The following is a 21476-nucleotide window of genomic DNA, read 5'->3' as shown; positions in this document are numbered from 1 at the left end:
GCAAAGCCAATTCCTTCAAGGGACTTTTCTGCATAGTTTTTTCATTGGTTCTGGTCCCATACTGCTTTGGTTTATCCCATGATTTCCACATGCATTTTTGGTGCCTTTAAATTCAGGGGGGGGGGTGTTTCCCCCCTCCCACCCCGGTTTTTTTCCAGCTCTTTTGAGACCACTTTTGCCCAAATATTTTTCTGGAAGCCAATTTTGAATTGGCTTTTCCCTAGTGCATAATGTTTCTATCAGTTTACTTTGTCCCACCCACCTCCATCCCACTTTTCAATGATTGGGCTGTTGGTATTGTTAAACTACTCCCTCTCTCCCAAGACAAGCAATTTCAATGTGTGTGTGTGTTTGTTAAAGGCCCTAAAGAATTGATATACTACTGTAGTGTTGTAATGATAGTTTAAGCAAGTTCTCTGAACTCCTATTTTTCTTTTTTTTTCTTATATCTTCCCAAGAGAAGAAGCTAGAGACTTTTTTAAAAAAAATACAAAAGCTGGGAATTCAGAGAATCTGCTTAAACTATTATTACAACACTACCACATTATAATGATATTTTAGGACCATTTAAAAAAATAAAGAAGTACCCTGGCACCACCAATAACAGCACCAATGACTACAGCACCCTCCCTTGAAAATACTCATCATTTAAGCCTGTGTGTGCATCATTTAAGCACATCTGTGCATGTGCAGGAAAATAAACTGACTGTGCATGTGCAGGAAAATAAACAGCTGTAAAAATGCACAGGGGGCAGATGTGTAGAAGAACAGTGCCCAAACTGATTCCAGTGCATGTGGATCAGCTCCCAAGAAAATCAGGAATAACTCGGGCATGTGGAAATGTTCTTTTTATTATTATTATTATTATTTTTTAATTGTTTTATTTATATAATTGGAGGGTACAGAAAGGAAAAAAAGGGAAGGGGTAAACGTTATTTTTGTAAAAACAATACAGTATTATAAAATATTTCTGAATAAAACATAATTACAGAGTATCTTTAATTTGTTAAGCTTGAGTCTGATTGATTTTTAGTCTTTAAAAATTTATATTCTACTTAGCAGTTGATTAAGATATTAGCTACCTTTTATGTAAGTATAAAAAGACACCCACTTCTCCTTAAATTGCTCAATAGGTTCACTAGGTTTAGGATTTAATTCAAAAGTCATTTTGGCCATACTTGCATATTCCAAGTTTTTCTTTCCAGGCGTCAATTTCAGGTATATGAGTTTGTTTCCAGGTTCTTGCTAACACTGTTCTGGCAGCTGTTGTAGCATATTTGAAAACGTCATGCGATTTCAAAGGTAAGTTTGGCGGCACTAAACTGAGTAGATAAAATTTGGGATCAAGTGTAAACTTCATATCTAACATCAACTGTAATTCTCGATGAATTCTTTTCCAGTATAGTTGTAATTTTGGACATGTCCACCAGACATGAAAGTAAGAACCGTCTGTCACTTGACATTTCCAACATGCACCTTTTTTCCCTGGAATTGTCATCTGGGAAAGCATATTTGGAGTCAGATACCATCTGTAAAAAGTTTTATACCAATTTTCTTTCACTTCTTGACAGACAGTATATTTCAATTCAGTAGTGCAAAGTTTTTCCCATATGTCCATATTGATCATTTCTCCAAAATTTTGCATCCACTTTATCATATTTGTTTTCACTTGTTCTTCTTCTGTATCGTATTTCAGGAGGAGCTTATAAATTTTCCCTAATACGTGTGAATCATTTTTAAATATAAACTGCTCAAATTCTGTTAATTCGCGAAATGGTTGAGGGTATAGACAGTCTTTTTGCAGATTGGACCTCAATTGTAGATAAGTTAACCAGTTCAGCTTTTGAAATTTTTCTTGAAGTTTGATCATAGTCTTAATTTCTCCCGTAGATTCTATCATATTGTAAGTGAAGTGGACACCCGGTTTCAGTTTAACATTGTCGTGATAAGCTTCGGTTGGAGACATTATGGATGGCGGAGAAAGGCTTATTCTCTTTTTGTATCTTTTCCACACTTTCAATAACGCTGTTTTAACATCACAATCTTCTAATACTTTGTTTTTTTTAATTTTGGTTTTGGAATCCCACAAAACTTTATGGAAACCTTGTCCCAAATCCGCCCGCTCTAAATTAACATGCCGGCTTTTGGGATGTTTTATCCATTCTGTTATCCAAGTTAAACAGGCAGCATGGTAGTATAATTTAAGATTAGGCAATGCCAGCCCTCCTCTTTTCTTTTCGTCTTGAAGGACTTTGAATCTAACTCTCGGTTTTTTTCCATTCCAAACAAATCGGTTGACTTGTTTTTGCCAGTTTTCTAGTGTCCTATCGGGGATGTCAATCGGCAAAAATTGAAATAAAAAATTTAGTCTGGGAAGCACATTCATCTTTATTGTCGATATCCTTCCTATCCATGAGATGTTCATTTTTGACCATAAGCTCAAATCTTTTTCTATTTCTCCCCAAATTTTCAAGTAATTTGACCTTATAAGTGTATTATTTTGTGAGGATATGTTGACACCCAAATATTTCACTGATTCTTTGGTAATTCGACATCCGATGATATCTTCAATATGCTTATCTTCATCTGTTGTTAAGTTGAAAGTCAAAATTTTTGTCTTCATTTTGTTAAGTTTATAACCGGAATATTTTGCATATTCAATGAGGTGATTGTAAACATGTGGAAGTGTTTGTTCAGGGTTTTGGCAAATTAGGACAACGTCGTCTGCATAGCTTTTGATTTTGTGTTCTTCATTTTCTATTGTTAATCCTTTAATTTTTGGGTCGTTTCTTATGTAATTTGAAAGGACCTCCATTGATAAGTCGAATAGAAGTAGAGAAAGAGGACAGCCTTGTCTTGTACCTTTTGTAATGTTAAATTCTGTCGACAGCGAACAGTTGATCAATAAACGCGCTCTCTGAACCGAATATATCATGTTGAAGACTTTAAGAAAAAATTCTCCACAATCCATTGGTTGTAATGTTTTAGAAATGAAGTGCCAGGAAATGTTATCAAAAGCTTTTTCTGCATCTAAAAATATCATTGCGGTTTTTAAAGATTTTGACTTTACATGTTTAATTGCACTAAGAACCAGTCTCACATTATCTCTCATTAATCTCTTTGGGATGAAGCCTGTTTGATCTGGATGTACCAAGTTACCAATGTATTTTTGAAATCTTTTGGTGATTATGGAGACAAAAATTTTATAGTCAATGTTCAGTAATGATATTGGTCTATAAGCTTGAGGAAGATATTGATCTGCAGCTTTTTTTGGAATCAGAGAAATATGTGCTTCCTGCCATGACAGAGGGATCTTACCGTGTTCAATTACCCCGTTGTAAAGAGAGAGTAAGACCGGAGTTAATTGTTGTTCAAACAACTTGTAGTATTGTGGTGTTATACCATCCGGACCGGGTGCCTTGTCTAGTTTTAAATTATTGATGGCATCTACGATTTCTTGAGTTGTTATCTTCTGGTTGAGACTCTCTTGTTCTTCTAATGATAATTTAGATAATTGTGCATCTGCTAAATAGGTTGAGAGTTCATGTTCTTGCAGGTCATCTTTCAAATAAAGTTGCTTGTAGTACTCCACAAATATTTTTTCAATTTCCTCTTGTTTATTATAAATTATCCCGTTAGCTTTGGCACCAATTATCTTCCTTTTCTTCTCTTGTTGTCGGAGTTGGTTGGCTAAAAAACGACCTGGTTTGTTTGCTCTTTCAAAAAACCTTTGCTTGGCATATTTGACTTTTATTTTGATTTCTTCTATTTCTATCAACTCTATTTGTTGCTTGGTCATCTTGATATCATGTAGTGTAGTTTTGTCTGGTTTGATTTGGACTTTCTTTTCCAGTTTTCTTAGTTGGTCTTGTAATTCTTTAATTTTCTTCTGTCTTTCTTTTTTCTTTTTGGAATTCAGGGCTATCATTTTCCCTCTTATAAAAGCTTTGCTGGCGTCCCATATAATAAGATCAGACATGCCTTCAGTCTTATTTAAAATAAAAAACTCTTTCAGATCATGCTGGCATTGTTCAAGTGTTTGCTTATTTCGCAAAATTTGATCATTCAGCCGCCATCTTCTGATCCCTGTTTTACCTCTTAGCAAGGTCAGTTCAATTGGATTGTGGTCTGACAATATCCTGGGTGCAATATGTATCCTCTCCACGCTTGTTATCATTGATCTAGAGGCCCAGCACATATCAATTCTTGAATGTGATTCGTGACGATTTGAATAGAAGGTGTAATCTTTTGTTCTTGGATTTTTCATTCTCCATATATCAATCAAATTAAATTCTTTCATTAATTTGAGAACACTCTTCGGCAACTTCCCGGATGTGCTGCTGTGGGTCTTGTCAATCATGGGATTCACGACTGCATTGAGATCTCCTAAAATTATAATTTCTCCTTGATGGTATTCTGCAAGATTCTTAAACAACGTTTCATAGAAAATTTCTTTGGCAGCATTCGGAGCATAAATATGTGCTATTGTAAAACAAATTCCATCTGATCCGAAAAGGATTAAAATCTGATAACGTCCATCTGGGTCTGCTATGTGGGTTTTTACGGTCAGAATTTTCTCATTGATATAAATGACTAGGCCTCTCTTCTTCACTTGAGCCGATGCGAGATAAGGAGTTCCAAGATGATTTATGCGTAGGATTTTCTCATGATTTTTTTTAATATGGGTTTCTTGAAGACAAATGATGTCTTTCTTTTGCTTTTTTAAGCTGTGAAAGACTCTCTTTCTTTTATTAGGAGAATTAAGACCGTTAATATTCAGTGATGTTATCTGTAGATGATTCATGATGAAATTAAGATTCAAGTCTACAATGCAGCTGCTTGGTCTAATTTGTCTCCTTCTGGAGTCTTCTTGTGTTTTCTGAGTTCTCGCTTCTCAAGCGGTTGTTTTTTTACCTTCTGGGTCGGTTGTGATTTGCTAGGGCCTTCTTCTGGGTTATCTTCAGAATCTTTTGAGGCAGTATCTTCCAAAGTTTTTAGTTCTTCAAGTAAATCTTTTGCTTGAAGATGATTGTGAATTGTTCTTTTCCCTTGTGGCAGAGAGATCTCTAAAGAATATGGAATAAGCCAACAAAACCTGATTTGTCGCTTAACCAGTTCTTGCTTCAAGTCGTTATACTTCAAGTCGTTTTCTTTTAGTTAGAACACTTCTTGGAAGATCCGATAGAATTTGTATTGAATTCCCTTCCCAGATCAGTGGATCGTCTCTTTGTGTCTTAAGCAGCAGATCTCTGGTTCTTTTGTGGACAAATCTCACCAATATATCTCTTGGTTTTTTGTACTTGGTGGCATAAAATGAGTTTATTCTATAACAGAATTCCAAAAGAGTATAGTCGTCTTCAAAATCGTAATTATCATGGAGTAATGTCTTAATATCTGATTCTAGGCTCTCTTTCCCGAAGTGTTCAGGAATCCCGCGAAATTTGATGTTTTTATCCCTAAGCTTCACTTCGTGAGCATCAGCTTTGGTTGAAAGATCTTGAATTATTTTCGATTGTTCCAGAAGTTCTGTAGTGTGTTGTGTTACTGAAGTCTCTATTTCGTCTTGCTTCTGTTTAATTTTAACAATTTCTTGAGAATTGAGTTCAAGTTTCTCTTCAACCTTAGAAATACTTTGAAGGACCTTCTGTTCCGAGTCTTGTATTGATTTCTGTAGTGAAGTTTTCATATCTAATATCATCTCCTGTGTGCGCAGAAAAAAATCCTGACTTTCTTTGGCCATGGCCAAACTTTTATTTTTGTTGTTCTGTGGAGTCTCTGATGTAGGTTTGAATTTTGCAACGTTGACCTCTTGTTCTTCTTCTTCAGAAACTACAAATTCTTCTAAAAAGTTTTTTTGTTGTTTACCTTTCAGCTTCTGAGATTGTCGATGTGCGAAGCTTGTAAATCTCTTTCTCATAGTAATTAAAAAGAACCTGAAAAAATGTCAATTCAAGTTACACACAGTAAAAATTGTGGTTAGTCTCTCCACTCTCTCTCCCACAAACATTAAACACAAATATGTTTATATCTAACAATTAGTTACTTTACTGTAGACTTAATATACTTGATCAGATCACCTAATTAATTTATATGATTTCAAAAGTAAAATTGATTTAATTATATATCAGCAGTAGAATTAATCAGTATATTTTAAAAAGGATGTTATGTAAGTTCGTGAAAAAAAACAGAAAAAAAATCAGTAACAATTCATTTTCTATCTCCCTTTGGAGTTCAAAATATGATTGCCAGTAGAATATTGTTTTATAGTTAATTTGTATTGTGGAATTAAAAGCACAGAAGAAAAAAAACAGGGTCTCAGTCAGGTATGTGGATGGAGAGATTGAGTGCAATTAATCCAGAAACCACAGGAGGGCAGCAAAGCGTTCATTGGTACTGTCGGAAGGAGAAACGAAAGTTAATTTTAACAGTCAGACTCCATTTTTTCCCCTCTTTTTTCTTTTACACCGTTCCAAGTCCAATCCGAATCAGAAGCCTTACAAAAAAAAAGAAGAAGAAATGATACTGGGGGCGCGGAGCTAGATCCCGTAAAAGCGTAGCGATTTTGGGGGGGGGGTCAGGAAGAAACAGGTAGAAAGCCGAAGTTCCTGGTTTGAGCCGCCGCTGCGCCGCTGCGCCGCCGCGCCGCCTTTTTACCCGATCTCCTACAGCCCGCTCTGTCCCTATCCGCCCACCCACACCCGGGTGGGCGGACAGGAGCAGGGCAGCCGCACAGAGACCAGCGATGAATTCCAGGCACGGACACACGGAGGAACGGCCTCACCTGTTTCCAGCTTGAGGTATACATCCACAGGAAATCCCCCCCTCCTCTCTTCTCCCGTCCAGTTGTCTTCGCTCTAACGCAGCCCCCTTCAGTAGATATTCAGCAGGTATTCGAGCTCGGTTCGGTGTTAGGATGGGTTCTTAGATTGTTGTAGTTTTTAGTTTGTTTTTATATTGTTCTAAAAGAGTTCTTTATAAAAAATGGAAGTGGGGGGGGGAGGGAAAAGTATGGGCGGACGGCCACCATAGTCTCAGTGGACTCACCCCCAGCTGCTTCCTTCTTCACCAGACGCACATCGGGCGTTTTGCTGGCAGTTGGACCCCCGGAGTTGAATCGGGGGGGCTTTATGGAGGAACCCTCCTATATGGCCCACTCCCCCCAGGCCTGGGGGGGGTCTCTACGGAAGCGGTTGGGATGCCGCGAGGAGGCTCGCGTCTGGCAAGCTTGGTCTCCGCCCAGAAGTCAGGAACCTGGAAATGTTCAAGAACTTGAGTACTATAAGTGTACTGCAGCATTTCCAAATTACTACTACTATTACAAACCCGGTTCTCCAGATCAGACTCCACCGCTCCAAACCACCGCTCTTAGCCACTACACCACGTTGGTGATGATAGGAATAGAATTAGTAGGGCCCCAAAGCAGGGTTGCCAACTCTCAGTTGGGGCCTGGAGATTTCCTGAAGCCGTGGCTCAGTAGGAGAGTATCTGCTTGGCATGCAGAAGGTCTGAAGCTCAATCTCCAGTATCTCTACTTAAGGATCAGCTAGTAGGTAATGTGAAAGACCTTTCCCTGAGATGTAAGATAAATATTACTAGTCTGAGTAGGCAACACTGACCTTGATGTACCAATGGCCTGATTCAGTATAAGGCAGCTTCATGTGTAATAAATTGATTTCCAGACTACGGAGATCAGTTGCCCTGGAGAAAATGGCTCCTTTGGAGGCGGGACTCCATGGCATTATACTCCAATGAGGTCTCACCCTGCCTCCAAACTCACTCTCACCAGGCTCCACCCCCAAATCTCCAGGAATTTCCCAACGTGTTGGCAACCCTACCCCAAAGTAATGGTCACTGGGCATTATAGGCTATATGGAAGCCCAGTATTCACATTTGTTTTCTAACATTTCTCAGAATGTGTCAAACAGGAATACTCAGGAGGGCATTTTTGTGAAGAAAAGAGAATAGGGGTGTGCACCAATTTCCCCCCAGTAATTTTCGGGTTTGAGTTTGTTAAACCTGAACATTTTTGAAAAATCCGGAAAACCCAGATTTTTTGAAAATTTTCAGGTTTAATAAATCAGAACACCCAAAAATTGGCAAAGGGGGGGGGCATTCCTAGCCTCACTGTCTGCGTGCTCCATGGAGTTGGAGCATGCAGGCAGTGGGCTAGGAGGAATGCTCCTGCCTCCCTCTCCAAGCTGCATGCCATCTTGGAGAGGGAGGTGGGGCATCCCTATCCATGCCGCCTGCCTTCTTCGGAGTCCGTAGAAGGTTGGTGGCATGGATCAGAGTCAGCAAACAGGTAAGTAAGGGAGGAGGGAAGGGGGTAGTGGCAGGGGGAGGGAGAATGGTCACAAGGCCAAAACGCCCGAATAATGCCAAATAAATTCAGCATTATTCCGGTCTGCTTTTTTGGCCCTTGTTTGGGTGTGTGTGTTTTTTGGCTGTCATTTTTGCCAGTAAGTTACCCCCCCCCCCATCCCTGAAAAATACCAAAAAGGTATTTTTGGTTTGTTTTAAAAAATTCGCCATAAATGGAATGGTCAAGGAGGATGCTTTTATAAGGTTATGGGATTGCCATTTATTGTACTGCTGTGTATTGTCTTCCTTTTGCAGCCTTGTCTCCTACTGTTGTAATCCATTTTCTGCTTTGTTTATGATATATCATGTCTTAAAAATGTTCTTTGTGTCTGTATTATCTTTTAACATTGTAACCATGTCCTAGTCCTATTGCATTGTTCATTGGATGTCTGAAACTGTCTGACTGCATTTTTAAAATATTTTGTAATCCATTTTGAGTCTTAGCAAGAAAGGTAGGCTATAAATGAAGTAGCTAAATAAATAAATCCCACAACTGCACACCCTGTCTGTTTATGTAGCGTGGTTCTTTGTAAGGCATTCTCATTGAACAATCCAGTTTGAACAATACTGTTTTTCCATGGTAGTCAAACATGGAATGTGGGATTGATTTGGAACTACTCCCATCATGCAAATCATAGTGCAGAATCTAGAAAATGGGTGAAAACGCATGGTCGCTTTATCCTCCTTTAATTAGGGCTGTTGATTCGGTTCGGCCCGAACTGAAAAACAGCCGAATTTCCCCTGATTCGGTGGTTTTTAGTTCGGGACGAACCGAACTCAAAAATGGCGGGCAACCCGGGAGCCGAATTCAGCGAGTTCGGGAGTTCACAAATAAATCCGGCCAATTCGGGGCGTCAGTAAGCAGCATAACCGTCAGTAAGCAGCATTCTCCTCCCCCGGCCAATCGGTGGCCAAGCTGGGTCTTCTTCTGGCCAGTCAGTCAGGATTGTGTACTGGAGGAATCAGCTGATGTGTGGCCCGGCCGGGGAGAGAGAGAGAGAGGGAAATCCTTGTGTGTGTGTGTGGGTGGGTGCTTGTGCACATTCACTCCTTTCTGTGGCTGCAGGGGGTGTATTTTTTGGGGTACAGACCCAAACCTTTCAGCAGAGATTCAGACAAGCCTTCTTAAGAGACCACCCAAGTTTTGTAAACATTGGGTCAGGGGGTCCCGAGATATGGGCTCCCCCCTTTTTTCTTTCCATGGCTGCAGGGGGCGCATTTTTGGGGGTACAGACCCCAAACTTTCAGTGGAGCTTCAGATGAGCCTTCTTAAGATACCCCCCAAGTTTTGTAAACATTGGGTCAGGGGGTCTCGAGATATGGGCTCCACCCCTTTTCCCTTCCCCCTTTTCCATTTACGTGGCTGCAGGGGGTGCTTTTTTGGGGATACAGCCCCCAAACTTTCAGCATAGCTTCAGACAATCCTTCTTAAGATACCACCTAAGTTTTGTAAAGATGGGTTCAGTGGGGGCAGAAATATCGGCTCCCCCCCTTTTCTCTTTCCGTGGCTGCAGGGGGTGCATTTTTGGGGGTGCAGATCCCAAACTTTGAGTGGAGCTTCAAACAAGCCTTCTTAAGAGACCACCCAAGTTTTGTAAACATTGGGTCAGGGGGTCCCAAGATATGGGCTTTCCCCTTTCCCCTTTTCCCTATTGGGATGAATGGATCAGTATGCATCTCCAGAGCAAAACGTCCTGTGCCTAAATGGAATCGTCTTGGATTACCGAGTCCTCCCCAGCCCCTCCTGATGGAACAGAAGACAGCCACAGTAAGACCCCTTTGGGGGCTTTAATCTATAATTTTTCTCCTGTGTGTGTGTGTGTGTGGGGGGAAGCAGAGTCTGTTTGTGTGGGGAGGGAGCAGTTTCTGTGGGTGGGGGGGAAGCCAAAGGGGGCTTTTGCCGGTTCTGCCTGGGGTGTGTGTTCCCCCTCGAGTCTCTCTCTCCCTGGTTTGAGGGGGGGGTTCAGTTGTGTGTCTTCAGGTTTTCCCTCATTCATAAGAGCGGTAAGGTCTATTTGGATGCTTGCTCAAAACTTGTTTTCAAATGGTGACTTAAAGAATGCATTTGGAGTCCCATGCAAAAGGGGAAATTCCACTCCTGCTCATTATGCATAGCTAGCTGCCTCTGTCTCTTTCCATGGTTTGCAAACTCCCAGGTGTCAGGTGTTGCTTTGCACAGTTGCAAAGGTGTTGCTTACAAGGTTGTGTTGCTTTTCAGTCGTGTTGCAATGCTTTGCAAACTACTCAGCTGTTTGTCGGGGCTGGGAGCTTTGTGCGTGGGCAGCAAGCTCTGCTCAGAGATGCACATTAAGGGTGGGGGGACCCCTTTCGGGGCCCATATCTCAGCCCCCCCTGACCCAATCTTTACAAAACTTGGGGGGGTCTTTCAAGAAGCGTCCTTTGAAGCTCCGCTGAAAGTTTGGGACCTCTACCCCCAAAAATGTCCCCCAGAGCCGCGGAAAGGCGCGGTTGTGTTTTTAATAGCTTTATTCGGCCGAATTTTCCCCCCGAACTTTGAATTCCTGCCGAATTGCACGGACCCGAAGCGGGGGAGTTCGGACTTCGGCATATCCCGAATCTAAACGAGACGAATTCAGCCGAATCCGAACTATACCGAATTTTTTTTAATTCCACAGCCCTACCTTTAATCCCTGTTTCAGCCAGGATTCAGCCTGGATCGAATGCATGCATTTCGCCTAATGTGTGTTCGATCCAGGCTAAATCAGGGATTAAAGGAGGATAAAGCGACCATGCGTTTTCGCCCAAAGATGCACCTGTAGGATGACACCATTTCCCACTAAGAATTCCGTTTCTTTTCAAATTCTCTACTGGTAGGGTTGCCAACCTCCAGGTGATATACAAATAACTCACTCTACTGTAAGTAGTGTTGGTCTAAATGAGACAGTAGTAGGCGAAAGTAATCAAACAATAGACAAAGATAGCAAATGGCATGAACAGCAAAGCTGTCACTATATTACCACAAGGAGACGTCTCCTGTGGATGCTCTTTGCTTTACATTGGCTCCACAATGAGGCAAATTCGCCTATGCATAGGTAAACACAGGTCCCAGATCAGGGCACACAATTTTGAGGTGCCCCTTACAAGTCATTTCGTGGCAAAGAAACACTCTGAAAACAATTTACGTTTTTTCATCCTTTGGGTTTACAAGGACCATCCCCATAACACCAGTGATGTTCAAAAGATTTTATTACAAAATGAAATGGCTTCATTTTTTTGTTTAATACCCTCACCCCAAATGGATTAAACACAGAATTTGATTTATCATGCTTTATTTGACTTTCCCTTTAAGAGCCATGTTCCATCTTGCAGCTGTTCCTATTTGAGCTTTCTATCCGAGCTTTCTATTTGAGCTTGACCTTTTCACAGTCTTCCCCACGCATGAACTCTCCAGATAGCAGCCCGTTAGGGAGCTCCAAATTTATCCTAGGAATTGTACAATTAAGCCCTTGTGGTGAGTTGTAATATTTATATGAAACTTTTGTAGTTTATTATAGAGGTTGTTGTGCACTTTTGTATTTTTATGTATATATTTTTGTATCAGGCTGATGAAGCTACTTTTTGTAGCGAAAATGCTGGAATACTTCCGGAGCCGCGTTACCATCTATATCTCCGTTGCCTGAAGAAATTGAAATTGATTAGAACTTTACCTTACACTTCACATGAACTTTGTATATTTATTGTCAGCCTCTGCTGAATTTGTTCGCCACATTGTCTTTGCTACTTTTGCTTTGTAACCTCGGTTGCCTAGCTTGGTTTGTCTATTTATGTTTACAATCATTGTAATATAGTGACAGCTTTGCTGTTCATGCCATTTGCTATCTTTGTCTATTGTTTGATTATTTTCGCCTACTACTGTCTCATTTAGACCAACCTCCAGGTGATGGCTGGGGATCTGTCGCTATTGCAACTGATCTCCAGGTGACAGAGATCAGTTCCATTGGAAGAAATGGCTGCTTTGGGAACTGGACTCTATGGCATTGAAGTCCCTCCCCTCTTCAAACCCCACCCTCCTCAGGCTCCACCCCAAAATCTCCAGGCGTTTCCCAACCTGGAGCTGGCAACCCTATCTACTGGCCTTGCAGTCATGGCACATGGGGCAGCCGCAGTGGTCATGGCCTGACTACTGCGCCTTTTTTATTGTATGGATGTGACGGTCTTTGTTTACATCTTGGTATTCATTGCACAATCTGTGCTTGTGCGTTAAAATAGTAAACACGTCAACAGACAGGTTGGGATGGCAGTGGAAGGGGGAGCAGCAGGCCGGCATTATTTGTAATTGTGTTTGGAGTTTTGGTTTCAGTTTGATTTCCAAGCCAACTTTCTGAGCATGCTGAGTGTCTAGCAAAGAATAAGGCTTCATGTGACTATCAGGTAATACCCATGCATTGATCTGCTGAGCATTGATCTGCTGCTAAAATGGCCATTTCCTCTGTGTCTACAGAGACTGATCTGCCGCTGCAAATATTTACACCCTAAGCAATAACATGAGTGATTAGAGCAGCACAAGGAATTGCCAACACCAGAGTTCTTGGAATGATGACAGATGATGGGATTGATCTCTTTCAGTTGGGCGACCAATTCTCTGATGTTATTCCATCTCCTCTGTTGTATCCTAAATATCATTCCAGTGGGGCTTGAACTCCTTGGCATCCTGCTTGCAATTCCTTTGGGCATTAACACATTGCTGGATTCAGTCTCAGCAGTCGTTGCTGCTTGGCACAAGAGTCCTTGAATATACCAAGCCAAAACAGCTGTTGAAACTGTTCCTAAGCTGTTACAAAATACCTTCGATCACAGCACATATTTTAAATCAGGTGACTTATTCAGCAGTGACCTATAAGCAGTCAAGGCCATTATGCTGTGTTGGGATCACATCAGAAAGCCACTGTGTCAGAAATAATGACTTGGGTCAACTCAAAGAGACAGCAGAGGCATTCTGTGCATTGCAACATGAGAGTATGGAATAGCAGCTGGTAGGAGAATAAAAAAAATGGTCAGTGTCTTCCAATAGCTTGCTGCACATTTCAGAATTAATTCTTAAAAGATTCCTTTGGTTGGATCAAAGACATGCCGTTTTAAAATTATGAAATCACTGAGTTGGACACACACCAATCAGTCTGCATAATGCACACCACGTTAGCCTTTTATGCAAGGATGTTTCCCTGTGGTCATCCCTGCCAACTGCTTTGGGGCTTCCTTTTGATTATGCCCATCAGAGGTCTGCCCGTCAGAGGTCACCTCGCTTCCCCCGCATGTCTTGCCTGCATTTTCCAGATTCAGGCTAAAACAGCATCTGGCAAACACAGACAAAACGTGCGGGGAGAGCAAGGTGACCTCTGACAGGTGGAAAAGGAATGCATAATCAAAAGGAAGCCCCAAAGCAGTCCATGACTGCATGGAAACGTCCCTGCATAAAAGGCCATTGTGTCACAGGTACATCACTGGTATACTGCAGAAAAGTGTCTGTAACTTAGGTTGCCTGAAAATATTTATATAAACAAGACAATCCTCATGCTGCTGTCAAGGTTATAAAATCTCCAGGGTCATTTGCCAATCTAACTTGGAGAAAACTTCATTCCTGATTCCAAATACGGACACCTGAGAATTGGCAAAATCCATCCATTGCCCATTCAAGAAATGGTCTTTGATCCTTCCTAGTTCCACTGGGCTCCATTGTTGATGGCACTGGTCTCCTACAAATATGCAAAATTGCTCTCTACTACATCGAGACCCTATTATTGAAACTGCAGTTGATTTCATTTCTTGGAGCCAGAGCTGATGCACTACTGATGTGGCTGACAATGTAGCTGGCACTCATGCGCCACAGTTGATGTAGCTGGTAATGTAATCACACTGTTTTTCGTGATAGTATGACCATGATTGCAACTAATTGGAGAGGTGGAACAGAGTGGTCCAATTGATGAAGGGGGGCTTTCTCATGGTGCAGCCAAATAGCATCAGAGCTAATGAGGGAAATAAAAGCCTTTGGTTATGACCACAAGCATATTCATTCAGCCATCCTCAAGCATTCTTGTTTTGATCATATTGTCTGTCAGCTTCTGTGGTGGAAACCAGTCATGAGTATATTAATCTTAAGGATTGCACCACTGCAGAAACACATAAAATGCCCTTTTCCAGTGTAACACACATTAGATAATGAAAATAAAGGGAAAACACACATACCAAATTCTCTTTTGGAACATAACTGCATCTGCGCTCTAATGCTAATCACATGCTGCTACTTGCCTGCATGAATCTAATAAGTTTCTCACACAATTGTGTGATGGATGAATGATCCTTTTTTACTCATATGGAAAACACATCAAAGTAGAGAATCCCATTTGTATTCCTTAATAGTGTTATTTCTGTGAGATTGAGGTAGTATATTCTTAGTTTCTTAACCCTTGATGAAGGAAGTACATTTGATTTTGTGGTGGGGAGGGGATGGAGGTGCAGGTGGGTTGATCCTGATACTGTCCAGTTCCAAACAAACTGTTAAAGGGATTGTGACTTCTGGAAGGAAGGAAGGAAGGAAGGAAGGAAGGAAGGAAGGAAGGAAGGAAGGAAGGAAGAAAGGAAGAAAGGAAGAAAGGAAGAAAGGAAGAAAGAAAGAAAGAAAGAAAGAAAGAAAGAAAGAAAGAAAGAAAGAAAGAAAGAAAGAAAGAAAGAAAGAAAGAAAGAAGAAAGAAAGAAAGAGTTTTAGGCTAAAGCTTACTAAAGGTGTTAGATGAACAAGCCCCCACTCTGGCAAGGGGACATGTGTTAAATTAACATTAGGAAGAGTCAAAGGGCCTAATAAGGACATTATAGGGGATGAGATACTGCCAATCTGTCATTCTTTGTTGCATCTCCTAGTAAAAGAAATGTCCATTGTACTAACGCGTCCACAGGGGCAGCTCAAGGCATTTCATAGAGTGCAGGGTGGGCCTCCCAAAAAGGACACCCTTCATTGGAGTCAGGACTGGGAAGCACTGAGTGCAATGACGTCATGTTATGTGTCATCCTCACCACACATTATTGATCTGGCAGCAGCTATGAAACCCCCATAATGTCTGCTTAGGCTAAGACTCTATGAATTTTGCTGCTTAAAAAAAAACCTCAGTTCAGGATTATTACTTATAACCCAAGGCCATCACAAAATGAAATATACATGAGCAGCGGAGAAATAGCACATGATAAAAAAATGTACATAGGATTCAAATTCCTCAAAGACCACATTCTGCTGCTCATTTTAAAATAATGTTTCTGAGCAGCAAACGCAAACAAAGCCAACTCTATATGCTCCATATTTTTTGTTATCCAATAGAAGAAAACAGACTTTCTCAAATATAGTCCTCTTAGAAATTCTAGCCAGGATGCAGAAAGGAATCTCTCCCTTGAGATGAATTCAGGGGCAATCTAAACTACAGTGAGCAATGTCTTCCACACACATCCTGGCCACACACGCAAAGACAATTATTAATTGGAATTTTTGCAGACCTCCCTTCCAAGTATGCTGTTCACTTAATCTGAAAGTGGAAGACAGTGGAAGACATCCTCAGGGAGAAGAACATCAAATCATAAAGCTGCGATACTTGACAATGATTAATTTTAAAAGAGCACTACTATTATAAGACTTTTGTATTGTAAATTCTGTCAATATCAATTCAGATATCAGACTCCTTGATGTTCCTTTTGGTTTGTTTCTTAGTTATAACTACAGCAGCATGTTTCAATTCATCTGGTGCTATACCATAATGAAACCACTGTTTTCACAGTCCTTGGCTCTATAGTGCTTGTTCTGTGCCTATCAATCTAAGTAACATTTCTTGGATTATCATGCCTCATCCATCTGCTTCTATTTCAAGCAGAGAATTCAAGAAGGGGATGTCTTCCCAAAGTCTGATCCTTGGCATGTCCAGTTTTTTTTTTAATCTTAAAACTATTTTCTGCCTGAGACACTGGAGAGCTGCTGCTAATCAGAATGAATAATACTGAGCAAGAGTAACCAACTCAGTGTAAATGGGTTCACATGTTAACTATGGATTTGAGATTAAACAGTGAATGAGCCAGCCTCAAGTCTTTTCATAACAGAATATGTGCAACAGGGAACCAACAAGAGGCCAACAAGACTTCTATGACTCCTAATTTATAGAGATTTTCCTTGACTCTGAACTTTTGCCTGCTAAACTTAGGAAGAATTTCTTCATAAAAAATCTTTATGGCAGGTACAATTTAATGCTGGTGGGCTGGATCCCACAGGAAATGTCTGCTAACAGAATTCTTCAATTCTTCCTTCCCAATGCAGACCTCCAACTACCCCCTCATGTTGTTCCTGGGGTTTCCTTTCCCCCCAGGAGAAGCATTTCAGGCATTTTGAGCTGCAGTGGGAGATGAGGGGAGGAGAGAAAGTCCTACTCCAGGAGTGGAGATTCCCTGTGTGATCCAAGCTGACATTTTAAGAGCATTCAAGCTAGCTGCTGCCCAAGGAAGTTTCTCGCTAAACTGGGCGCCGGAAATTGTTAGGGCTTGGGACCTGATTCAGCATGTGGGACCATGGTGAATGTGGAGAAGGGGCTTCAGCCTTCTCCATTATTTTGTTTTTCTAATCTTAAAAGGCCCTTTTAATTTGTTCAGTTACACATACATTAGCCACTGAAGCTGTGGGAAAATGGCACAGGGCTGAATTCCTTTCTCCACATATGTCACAGTCCCAATCAGAATCAGGCCTGCATGTGCTTGGGAAACACATAGCTCCTAGAGCATGCATGATCTAAAGCCCTTAGGCCCTGTGTGAATCAATTCGCAATCTGCTCAGTCCTGGTGGTATCAATTCTCCAGTGATGCATGATTGTTAGAATAGTTACATACATGTATATTGAAGAAGCAAAGGTATTCTGTTCAGATTTTAACTGATTCATTTATGAATGAACATCTCGATTGACTTCTCCAATCTACTAAAGGGGAACTTAATCCAGCTACTCACTCACCTCTGGAAGAACTGATCTGGGTGTGACTGCTCATGCAGTAACAACTCCAGCAAAACTGTGCATGCACACGTGACTCCTCCTCAACTGGGCCGTTACATCAGGGAGGGTGTGTGGTTTTTGTATGTATTTGTGATATTCCCAGAACGTATTTTGTGCTTTATGGCTTTTCGCACTGCATTTGCCGACCATCGTCTCAATACTATCCACATATGCCCGCTTTCATCTTTAAGAAAGCATAGAAAGGATTCAAGCTTTAAGCACACGTATAAAGTGACTTTCCTAATAGATTTATTAAACCATGAGGCCACATATGGGACTTTCTTCCTGAAATGTCTGGAAGAAACCTATAACGGTATAATCCTATGTGATCTATTTATCAACAATATGCCTCTAAAATCCATTTTAAAAGCAAGCCTATTGTAATTAGTTATGGTTGAGTTTAAGACTCCAAAGGATAAATCAATACAATTTCTATTTGCAGTGGCTTATGCTGTAGATTTTACTGACATTGGACTGGTTTTCATGAGAGGTTTTCCTAAATCAGTCCAAATGGATTACAAGAGCATACAAAGGTTTTGTTTCAGTTCTGTTGTGAAATGTAAACTATGTAACACTGAATAACTACTTCATAAAATATGCCTGGATTTCGACAAAAAAAATTAACTACAAAGATTTTGAAGGTTTGAAATTAAAAAGCAAAGTGACTGTACAGCTATAATGTTGCTTATCCCTTCTTCATTTTTGACTATGAGTTAAATACACACATTTTGAGATGTGAAGAATGCAGGTGATTAAATATGTGTGATATTTAACATTTATTTTGCAGATCCCCAAGACCACTGCAAGCTAATTGCTATGTTTCTTGAGATTAAAATTAAGCTTCAAGTTCACTACTTGAAGGGTCTCCCATCGAAGTATCAACCCTGCTTGGCTTCTGAGATTGGGCTATACCATGCTGCCTTCTCACCCACAGCTGACACTGGAGGATAAGAAATAGCCTGCTAATACCACAGTGTTACTGTCCCAAAAGTGTATAGTTGAAATACAGAGAGCACCAGTTCACACAGCTGGCATTATTAAACCAATAGTAATCAAATATGTAGAAGAACATGCCTTGCTGAGAAAGAAATAGCATGGCATCTGAAAATGGATGACCTGATTTGGAAATCTTAACACACCAAACATGTAGATAGGATGCTCTGGTCACATATTATATTCTTGAGCTTCCAAAAAAGCTTTTAACATAGTCCCTCACCAGTGGCCCTTTAATAAACTTAACAGACATTTGATAAATGGATCTTTTAACATAATGGTAAATGGTTAAAGCCTCTGACCTGGATGGCCCAGGCTAGCCTGATCTCATCAGCTCTTGAAAGCTAAGCAGAGACCACCAAGGAAGTCCAGGGTCGCTACTCCATGGCAGGCAATGGCAAATCACCTGTTTGTCTCTTGCCTTGAAAACCCTAAGGATTTGCATAAGTTGGCTGCAATGTGATGGCCCTTTGCACCACCCAAAGAGTTAAAAAGCAGGAAGGAGAGGGTAGGAATTAAATTGGTTTTCACCAGGGAGGAAAGTAAGTGGTGTTCTCTATGCTATTTAACATTCATAAACAATCAGCAATCAAGCACGTTATGAGGAGCTTGAAGGATCTTGCCAACCCAGATGTGTGCTGCTTCTGACTTGTGGTGACCTTATGGATTAATGACCTCCAAAATATCCTATTGTTAACAGCCTTGCTCAAGTTTTGCAAACTGAAGACTGTGGCTTCCTTTACTGAGTCAATCCATCTCATGTTGGGTCTTCCTCTTTTCCTCCTGCCTTCAATTTTTCTAGCATTATTGTATTTTCCAGTGACTCTTGCCTTCTCATAATGTGACCAAAGTATGATAGTCTCAGTTTAGTCACTTTAGCTTCTAGGGAGAATTTAGGCTTGATTTGATTTAGAACCCACTTATTGGTCTTTTTGATATCCTTAAAGCTCTTCTCTAGCACCATATTTAAAATAAATCAACTTTCTTCCTGTCAGCTTTCTTCACAACTTTCATACCTCTACATAGTAATGGGGAATACTATATGAATTATCTTAATCTTGATCACCAGCACAGCGACACATCCTTACACTTAAGGGTCTTTTCTGGTTCCTTCATTACTGCCATTCCCATTCTCAATCTCCTTCTGATTTCTTGGTTGCATTCTCCCTTTTGGTTGATGATTGTGCCAAGGAATAAAAACTCTTGAACAATTTCAGTTTCTTCATCATCAATATTAATGTTGTGTAATTACTGAGTAGCCAGGTGAAGAAGCAATACAACAACAAAATGGCAAATTGGTTTATTTGTGAAGTTAGACTAGGTGAGCAACTGGTTAAATTATAGCAACTGATGATACCAATTGTGGCTAGAAGCTGGAGTGGCCTTATATACTACATGCAATATGCCTTCATTAAAATAATGGTCCGCAGACTGGCTTCATTTGCTACACGTCACCCTTTCCTACGCCTGACTACAGTCTTGCCATTAATTGCAGAATAAGGCATTTGAAATAAGGGAGGTGAGATGAATAAATACTCCACTCATCTAAGAAGTAAGAATTTTCAAAAGATTCTGCATAAAAATATGGCCAGACTATTTTGGCTTCGATTTGTTTATTCATGCTTCAGATGGGCCTTGAGTCTACAGAAATATCATGGGTGGGGTTTCTCTGAAGAAAAATGGAACATATGGAAGGAGAATTATATGCGGCACAAGTGCCAAAATGATTTTATGGAACAAAGTCCTAAAGGGAGACTCATGTTCCTGGTAATCTTGAGGTTTAAGTCCCAGAGTAGAAACTGGGGATCATGCTTAGATAACTGATTTTCCTCAACCACATTCTTTCCATAAGACTGATCAAAAGAAGGATCTTTTCACTGCAGTTTAATTCTTTACTGCTTCTGAAGTCCTCTGCACTGTCTTTCCATCCCATTCATTAACCCCTTTGATCGACAATCACAAGAACGAAATGTTTCACAGCAGCTCACAGAGTAAAACTTCTCTCTAGCGCATCTACAGCATATCCTTTACTTGCACACATTTGTATGCATCAGCTACTTTCCCCAATCCTTGCTGATAACTACCTCCTCTTGCTGCTAGGAGAGGTAATGCAGCAAGCAGATTTTGGAAAACTTCAGGGGAAAGACAGCCTGGGGCTTCCCAATAGAGAACTGAGGCAGAGGTGTTATCATTGGGCTGGTGTGAAATGTGGCTGCCACTCTAAGATTTGTTTGTTATTTTTATTTTATTTTATGGTGCTTTCCCCCCCCCCCACCACCACCATTTTTTACCCTCCCTCCCCTCTTCCATCCTTTTTTATTTACCTGCTGGTAAATCCCCATCTCCGAAGTCTGGAGAAGACGGCGGGAGCCATCTGGCTCAGGTCCCCACCACGTGCCTTAGACAGATCTCCGCATGGAGGTGGGAGCTGGCAAGCAATGGAGATCTGAAGGCCCTGGCCATGCAGGTTTAATAAAACTGATTTTGGGGGGATTTTTTCAGAAAGCCAAATCCATTGTATTCAGCTCTCCAGATTTATTGAATATGTCCGGGTTTATTAAACCCAAACCCGAAAAATACTGAAAAATACCAAAAAAGGTACACAGTCCTAATCAATAAAAGCTTGGGGTGGCAGTTTGCAGCAGCATAATATGGTGGCCAGAGTGCTGGACTTGGACAGGGAAAACCCCATTCTGCTATGAAGTTCACTAGGTGCCCTTGGGCCCGTCACTCTGTCAGCCTAACCTGCCTCACAGGGTGGTTATATGGATAAAATGGAGAATCATAGAATCACAGAGTTGGAAGGGACCACCAGGGCCATCTAGTCCAACCCCCTGCACATTGCAGGAAATTCACAACCATCCCCCCCCACACACACACCCAGTGACCCCCTTCTCCATGCCAAGAAGATGGCCAAGATGCCCTCCCTCTCATGATCTGCCTAAGGTCCATATAATCAGCATTGATGACAGATAGCCATCTAGCCTCTGCTTAAAAATCTCCAGGGAAGGAGATTGGAAACATGAATGCCATCCTGAGCACTTCGAGAAAGATTGGGATTAAAATGTGTCAGAGAGATGTATACAATCTTAG

This window comes from Euleptes europaea, chromosome 5 (assembly GCF_029931775.1).
Source record: "Euleptes europaea isolate rEulEur1 chromosome 5, rEulEur1.hap1, whole genome shotgun sequence".
In the NCBI taxonomy this organism is placed as follows: Eukaryota; Metazoa; Chordata; class Lepidosauria; order Squamata; family Sphaerodactylidae; genus Euleptes; species Euleptes europaea.
The sequence above is the reverse complement of the archived record's forward strand: the minus strand, read 5'-3'. Positions refer to the sequence as shown.